Source organism: Olea europaea, chromosome 11 (genome assembly GCF_002742605.1).
Source record: "Olea europaea var. sylvestris chromosome 11, O_europaea_v1, whole genome shotgun sequence".
Classification (NCBI taxonomy): Eukaryota; Viridiplantae; Streptophyta; class Magnoliopsida; order Lamiales; family Oleaceae; genus Olea; species Olea europaea.
In genome coordinates, this window is record NC_036247.1 from 27,389,746 (window position 1) to 27,398,596 (window position 8,851).

Sequence of the window (8,851 nt, forward strand, 5' to 3'; positions counted from 1 at the left end):
CAGTAGTACATAAATAACTCACAATTGATTATTTAATATGAGTGAGGTGATTTATATGTTCTTTATTTTACTATAATTTAACAGTATAGCTTGAACGTAATTAATGACAAAGTAATTCATGAAATTACATCAAATACTAGGTAAGGGGTGTAATTTCCTCTTCCTGATTTAATTAGCGGCCCCCATAGTCCGTTTGCTTCGTGGAGGCTCATAAAGGTTGGCCCATTTGTTACCTTGGTCTTGGCTCTATTTTTTTTCTTTTTCTCTCACATGTACGTGCGGCTGCCTCTATTCATTGTTACCATGTGTGTATGACCCATAAAATGTCATCAGGTCTTTTTTTTTTTTTTTTTTTTATATTTAATTGATTCATGTATTAAAATGCATTAATATGGTAGTTTTTTATTGTCTCATAGATCAAATCATTAACTGTCACAAACATGTCATGTAGGAAGACTGATAGTGAGCTACTGTAAATAGTACTATTCTTCGGATGATAACTTTGGTATATTTCATTTAGTAGATATAAGCTAGTTAACTAATTAATTGTAGGAGTGTGGTTGTTTATGACATTTTACTTGAACATACTAAAATACAGTATTTATAGGATAAAAAATGTGAAAATTTAAAATTTGAATTAGTAAATAAAATGAGGGAATAGTGAAAAGTGTTTTAATCGATGGAATAGTGTTTTTAAAAAATGTGTGGTTGAAAAAGAATGAAAAGTTTTTTATTTGAGTATAATATTATTTTATTGAAAATTTAAAATTTGAATTAGTAAATAAAATGAGGTAAGACATGTAGCCCTCGTTTGGCTCCCATTCTTTCCAAATTTTAATCGATGGAATAGTGTTTTTAAAAAATGTGTGGTTGAAAAAGAATGAAAAGTTTTTTATTTGAGTATAATATTATTTTATGAAAGATTGTGTGATTGAAAATAAGAGAAAAAACTGAGAAGGAGAATGGGGGCCAAACAGGACCTAATTTAAAAAAAAAAAAAGGAGACCTTTTTATGAATAAATGGACTAAAACCTACACGTCATGAGAGAGATTTGAATTCTGAAGGTAATGACTTGCACATTTGGGAATTGGGATATACCATATTTAAAGCTTAAATTTCTCAATTTAGTTTTTAAAATAAGTTATTTCTATGCGATAATTCGGTTAGTTCATTAACTTTTGGTCAACTAATGGTCAAATGGATAAATTCTATCCACATGTCCGCCAACCATATCAGACATGAAAGGTTTGGAACTCCTCCTTCAAAAATGAAAGATTTGGAAAAGGCCAACAACAATTTAAAAGATTTGGGACCTCAACTACAATTAACCCTAATTTTATGAAACCTACCACTTCTATAAATTTTTTCAATCACTCACTTTATCAACTTATATTAAAATCTACCAAGAATTTGATTTTTAATAAAATCGAGCTAAATGTTCCTCTCTAATATTATATTTAGATTTTTCATAATAGATAAGAATAATTATTTGTAACTTATAAGGAAAAATAAATTTATTATCTTTTTTTTTTTATTTCAAAAGTCAAATTTCATATATGCACTCTATAAAAGTGAATTTAACAATCAAGTTATACTGAAATTTGATATGACCTAGTTTAACTAGTAATATTGAAATATAAAGTCCAAAGAGAATTAGGCCGAGTAATCATTGTTTATTGAAAAAAAAAGAAATAAAGAAAAGGGAAATAAAACAAGGAATAAGGAAAAAAAAATTATAAATAGTAAAAGGAATAAGCAATTTTTGTCTTTCTAACGGGCCATGTAACCCAAGACGGTGGGCTGGATAGAGTAGGCCTGTTGACAAGTTTAGTCCAAAGCTTACCCAATAAGTTTGAGAGCAAATTAGGCCCAAGACTCTAAAAATGCAATAACTTTAGCTACTTACTTCAGATTAAACAGAGTACCAACGTCCCCCATATGTTCCTATAGCAATAGTATATTTTGGTTCTAACATTTGCTCGAGTTAATTTCATTGGTACCCTTTTATTAAAATTAAATCTGGACGTGTAGATGTCGATGTTGTTGCCGGCCAGCCTGAACTTTCGATGAGAGATTTCTTGTAATCCATCGATGTCGTTTTACAACCCACCTACTACCCATCCCAACGAGGTGCCAAAATCTTCCCTCCAATGATATATAGCTCCTTGATTTCACCATCAATTAAATTATTATATATATTAAAATACAAATAGGGGACCACCAAATGGTGGAGGGCTGGACCAATTACACATAAGAGCCCTAGATTTTTGGGCTACATAGAAAGGGAAGTGTACCAATCAATATAAAACAGCATTTTAACCTTTTCAAGAATCGAGTTTTCATCGGTCTAAGTTCAAACTCTCAACTTGAATGATCTTACACAAGCCCGGATATAGCCTTGGAGGAAGAGGTGATTGTTCGAGATGCTAGGTCTATTTGGGGACGTATGAATCCTCGACTGCCTTTAGAGGTAGGACGAGTTGTCCTTGATCTCAGGTGCTCCAAAGAGAGAGATCTCTTTCTTGTAACCCTAGGACCACAAAGAAGATTAATGTACACTTTCACAAACTACATTTAAATGCCCACTTTGTCTTCTTCATCATATAAATTTATATAATATCAAGAACCAAAAATGAAGGACATTTACCCCAATTTAAAAACTATGAGGGGAGGGGGGACCACCCTACAAATAGAATCTATTGATTCTATACATATAAAAAGGTTATGGATAAATAAAAGATTAAAAGCATAAATAAAGCTTAACAATGCTAATCATTTCAAGACAAAGCTCCAATTTCCTAAAAAGGGACGTTAACTACAATTAGGTCCTTCATCCCATTTTTGGCAATATCACATTGTCCTAAAATCTTGCAGCCTTAAATGGAACCAAAAGTTGCATGGCCTGATAATGAATAGTAGTTAACTAGCTTAAAAATGTACTTAAAACCATAAACAAAGTGGAAAATGAAACAGATAATGAGATTTTAAAGCAGATATATATGATTTTATAATTCGATAAGTGCACTTTTTCTACAAAATTTGGACAGTAAAAGTACAAGATTTAGCCTGAATGGAGATCTAGTAGTTAATCATAAAAGTAAAAAGAGTATTTCTGATGATGCTTAACACAACTGAGTGCAAAAGCCAAGCTCAGTTCAAGAAAATCAAACTACACGAGCTTTTCTTGTGGATATAATATGCTACATTTGAAACGTACCAATAAATTTGCCGATGGTAAGTGAAGTGAAATCAACATGGTATTGCAGATAAACTTCATGATCTCCACGCAACACACCATCGTGGAAAATATATACAGTAGAAGTGTATGCTTGGTACACAGTACTCTGTATTCGACAAGCCTGGAGATTAAAATAAACATCATTTTAGCTTATTTTCTTCTTTAAAGGTCTGGAGATTAAAATATACATGATTTTAGCTCATTATCTTCATTGATATTATTGGTATAATCTAATCCTTCCTACCAAACATGTCCGAAAATATTAACAAAAGGAACCAAGTACTAACTTGTAACATGCACAAGGGAGCTTTCCGTTATGAATAATGAAATCTGCAAAACAGTTTGAAGCCATTCTTCGACAAGCAAAACAGGGATTCCATCATCTGAGCTTCTCTTACTCATCTCCCACAAGATACATTAACAAGTCCTATTTCATCATGCATAATTGATGGACAGATAGGATTTATCAATGAAGGAACCAAGCTTTTTCTAGGTAAGAACAATTATATATAGTTGTTGAAACTGATTACCCACGATAGAATTAACTATAATGTTTTACAATAACTGCCGAAAGAACCAGAACCGAGCAAGATATTTTTAGTTAATCACTCCCATCCAGTAATATTTTCTCAAGAAAGCGAGGATTAACATCCTCCTATTCCATATCAATGTACCTGATATGTGATCATTAAAGAACTCGAGAAACTTGTATAAAAGTGTTAGAGAGTTGAGAAACTTCAGTTTTAACTATAAAAACAGCGTGGAAGAATGTAGGAGATAGGTGTTCAACATTCATGCAACTACTTTTCTGAGAAACTGACTTTGTCTTTTAGAAACAAGACGAGACAACTGGAGAAACAAAATGAGGGCAATGGCTAGAGGAGCTCCCTTCAGTCCAAGCACAGAAAAAGTGGGATGTAGAACTATCTCCTGCATCATTCACTCAGTCACAGTAGCAAAAAACTTTGTATTCTACTGAGTGATTAAATGAATGAGTCAGCAGCTAATTCAACCCCTAATCTCGTCCATGAGTGGACTGAAGTAAGCTCTCGTAGACCATTTCCCAGTGCATCCCAAAGATACCTGTGAGAAAAAAGAAAAATTCATAAAGATGGATCAACTTGAAAAGAACCGTTCAACTAAAATTTTAACATACTTCAATCAAAGTTAGCTCCAATACTTGTCAAGGCAGAAATGGAAGACAATCATCATGGCAAATAGCGCCACAAAAATTCCCAATGAATATATGTACATTCTATTCAAATTGTAAGACTAAAAACAGCTAAATTATATCGAATTTTGCTTACCAGTGACTTAATGCTGAGAAAGAGATATCCTCCATCTATATTAAAGAAGCAAAAATCAACTTGTCTTTTGCCTTTTTCACTATCAAATAAAATAAGTGAAAGAATGGATAAAAGATACATAGACATTGGTTCTCCCTATTTAACTACTTCCGTACTTTCCAAGTACATAATATTACTAACAATTACAGAAACTTCAAATCACGGAGAGTACATATAATTATCACCACAAGCCTCAGAAAGTAAAGAAAAATAAACAATACAAACAAATATATGATCGTGACGTTTCCTCTCTTTTTTGGCATGAAAACGGAAAAATGAGTACAAGAAATCTGCTCAAAGTAATATACTAGAACCCAATAACTAGAAGAACATGAGAGGAAATGAAATAATCGAGATAATTTATATAATGCCATCAATTAAATTTAGCTTACAAATATATCGAAGCAATTCAACAAAATGAAAAGACCAACAAAAACAGGAGTATAAAGGAAAAACAATCAAGAACAGTGACAGTTGTAAAATTATTTTAACAAACTTAATTAAGTTCAATAAAAAATAATTGAAATTTGAACTTTATGGATGATTGAAAGAAAGCCATAGAAATCATAAATTTCAAGAATCTTTAACAGTGACCATACCTTTTTGATGATGAAATTCACTATGAATTCAAAATCTCTTTCCGAAAACCCTAATTCCAGGGCAGATATAACAAAAATGAAAAACCCACCTTACAGATATAATTTATAATGAAAATCAGGTGAAACAAAAAATCAGTCAGTCCATAAAATGTGACACCATTATGAATTTATGATCATAAAATAGAAAACAGAAAAAGTAATAATAACAATAGTAATTGTCGGGAGAAACAAATGGGTTTCTTGTGAAAAAACACCCCCCAAAAGTTGGAAATATATTGAAATCCTAGGAATAATAAAAAGTGAAAAAATTAATACCGATATTCAGCTACTACTTCTTGTCTGTTAATAAAGTGAAGGTTCAAAGAACAGAAGAAACCCTAATCTCCAATGAAGTTAAATAATGTGCATTTTCATTCTTGATGAAACTACAGAAGGGTTTCAGTGTCACTCCACTGGCTATCAAAATGATAAACAAAAGCAGGATAAGGCAGCATATGACATGATCAATTCATATATTCTAAGGAATAACAATAATAGGAGATGCAAAATTGTGTAGGGTATCGCATAAAATACGGAACACCACTGAATAATAAGTAAATCCAAAGGGGAAGATGATGAGTCATTTTCCTCATGAGAATCAGAGAAGACGAAAGCGACCCTCACACTACACCTTTCTCCCTCACATACAGACACGAAGACAGCAGAGAGAGAGAGAGTATTTACAGACTGATAAAAGTAAACACTTCCACATAGTAGAATCTGAGGTGAATTGCTCTGAAAAGGGTAAATTAATGGAAATCATCTCTCTAGATCTCATTTTACCGAGAGAGAGATAGATAGATACATAGATAGATAGAGTGTGTGTGTGTGTGTGTGTGTGTGTGAGAGAGAGAGAGAGAGAGAGAGAGATGGTGGAGTCAACATTGTCACTGGCAAACGACTGACTGTAAAAGCAGGGGCAACTTTGACTATTTAATGCCCCAGAAGGGTACCCCACTTAAGCTGCACTTTTCGTGGGAAGAGAACACCCTGAAAATTGCAATCGAACAACTCCTCTAGGGACGATATAATACAACATGCTTGGTCGATCTTTAAAACTAGATAATTGCAAAACAATGTGTAATAGGTAAATTTGTAAACATTCGAGCATCATTTTTAACATTGTTCAAAAGTTTCAAGATAATATAAGTCACTGAAATGCGTGAAAGATAAAAGGATGTGTTTGTAATTTCTAGATTAGGTTCGAACAACTTCGATGGTTTTAGACAAATGAAACAAGGGAACAATTTTTTTTTTTAAATAATGGTGAAAATAATCGCAACGAAAATCAACATATGTTAGTGATTTGAACCGGATTACCAAAAGATATGTCATCAGTGATCATGAATGCATACTAAATTACATGGAAAGTAGAAGAATATTTTATCAATTCCATAGGGGACTCGAGCAACTTCAAGGGTCTAGGCAAAATAATTAAGTGAAATTTGTTATATTAATAAAAAATTATTGATGCAAATGATCATTGATAAAAATCAATATATGCTAGTGATTGAATAGGATTGCCAAAAGCAATACCATTAGTGATCATCAATGCACCTATGCCAATCACCAAAACATGTGGAAGGTACAAGACTTGTTTACCGGTTTCAGAGGAGGCTCGAGTAACTTTGGGGTTTAGGCAAAATTATTGTAATAACTTTTTTAGAATAATAAAAAATTTATCGGTACAAATGATCATTGATGAAAATCTGTATATGTTGATGATTTGAATGGGATTATCAAAAGCAATGTCATCAATGGTTGTCAACACGCCTCAATCGGTTACCCAAATGCGTGGAAAAGCACAAGAATATGGGGTACTTTTAAAATTAACATGGTCAAATCATCCAAATTTCACATTGACTTCTTAACAAATGTATATTATGAAAATGGTCTATCCAATGTTAAAAGACAAAAATATCTTTAAATACATGATACAATTACAAAAGTTGATTTTTTTAAAAGACATGTATACTCTTTCACTTAACAAATAAAAATCAAACACTTCCTACATTTCTTATCTGATACTCCAACACAGATAAATAAAATACTCTCATCCTTCATCTGCTTCAACTGCAGAAATTTAAAAATTTATCGAAATCGAAATCGAAAGTCGAAAAATTTGTGGACATCAATCTCGTCGATTCGGTAAGTTTATATACGCAAATTTAATCTTATTTTCGTTAAATTATTGTATGTTTAAATATAGAAATTGTATTTCGACATTTAATGATTAGTAGGGAAAAAAATGTAATAGATCTGTAATTTTTTAAGTATTTGACCGAAAAAATTCATTTGCATATTATTATGCCGGCACTGGTGAATCGACTGTTTGACCGACTGTTAAACAACCGGCCAAACAGCCGACTGTTTGTCGACTGTTTGGCTGGCTGTTTAACAGCCGCCCCACTGTTTGCCAACTGTTTTCTTCTTTTCCCATTTTTTGGATTATTTTTATTGTTGTTGATATTTTTCTTGTAATTAAAAATTCTGTTTCGACATGCAGATATGGTTGTAGTCCCAGTTTGTTACTTTGTTGATTTCGAATTGGACGAAAAAATCAATGGTATGAAAATGGACAAGTGATAAACGTGGTGGTATCGCAATTTCCATATCATCAGGTACATCGTATGCTGAACTCTTTAATGATTTATAGAATAAGTTGAATGTTGATCCTTTTCAGTACAACATGGAATTGAAACTTAATTTTAACGAGCATGCATCAGTTTCGATTCCACCTATAATGCTTCGTAATTCGCAAATATACACGAGAACTTACTTGTGAAGTGGGAGTTTATCGCAATGATCACAGGCAAGCCCGAGCTTGATTTATTGGTCGACAGATAATGCACAAGTATTAGGATCCACGGACAATCTATAGATCATCGAACATCATTAACGATGTTCGTCGAGAGTACGAAGTAGTCATGAGCTACCAAAAGGCCAAAGAATGCGCAATGGAGAATTTAATGGGCTCGGCAGAGGAAAGCTATGCTAAATTGGCCAGGTATTGTCATAACATGGAGAAAACTAATCCTGACTCGACATTTTTTATTGAGACGGAGGTCGATAACTGCTTCAAATTCTTCTTTATGGCTCTTGGACCATGCATTCGGTGATTTCGAAATGCTATGCGACTCCTAATTCTAGTCGACGGTACAACTTTGAAATCCAAATACCAAGGTCAGTTGATTATTGCTACATGTCAAGATGCTAACATTCAAATTTATCCTCTTGCATTCGGCATAGTTGATAACGAGAATGATCTGTCGATGCGTTGGTTCTTCACAAAGCTAAGGAAAATAATCGGAGAAGTCGAGGACCTTGCATTTGTCACCGATCAGGGACAGTCTATAATAAATGGTATTGCTGAAGTTTATCCCGATGTACATCATGGGTATTGCATGTACCATATACAAGGCAACTTGAAGACCAGGTATCAGGGCAAAGGCATCGTTTCATTGTTTAGGAGAGCGACTGAAACTTACAGTATTTGAAGAGTGTAATAGGTACATGGTTGAATTAGGAAGCAAATCATTCTCGGCGTGGGACTATCTAACGAAAATGGGGATTGAACATTGGGCGCGCTCATATTTTCCAGGACATCGATACAACATGATGACGTCAA

The 8,851-nt window shown here is 33.1% G+C and overlaps 1 long non-coding RNA gene across 1 annotated transcript; it reads right to left on the reverse strand.

Annotated features, from left to right (window-relative positions):
• Positions 1-2,068: 2,068 nt before the first annotated feature.
• On the reverse strand, positions 2,069-6,064 carry LOC111403934. The gene is made up of 3 exons (XR_002704593.1): positions 3,527-6,064; positions 3,219-3,360; positions 2,069-2,531 (listed from the first exon to the last, which is right to left on the reverse strand). It is a non-coding gene; the product is annotated as an uncharacterized LOC111403934 (long non-coding RNA).
• Positions 6,065-8,851: the final 2,787 nt, after the last annotated feature.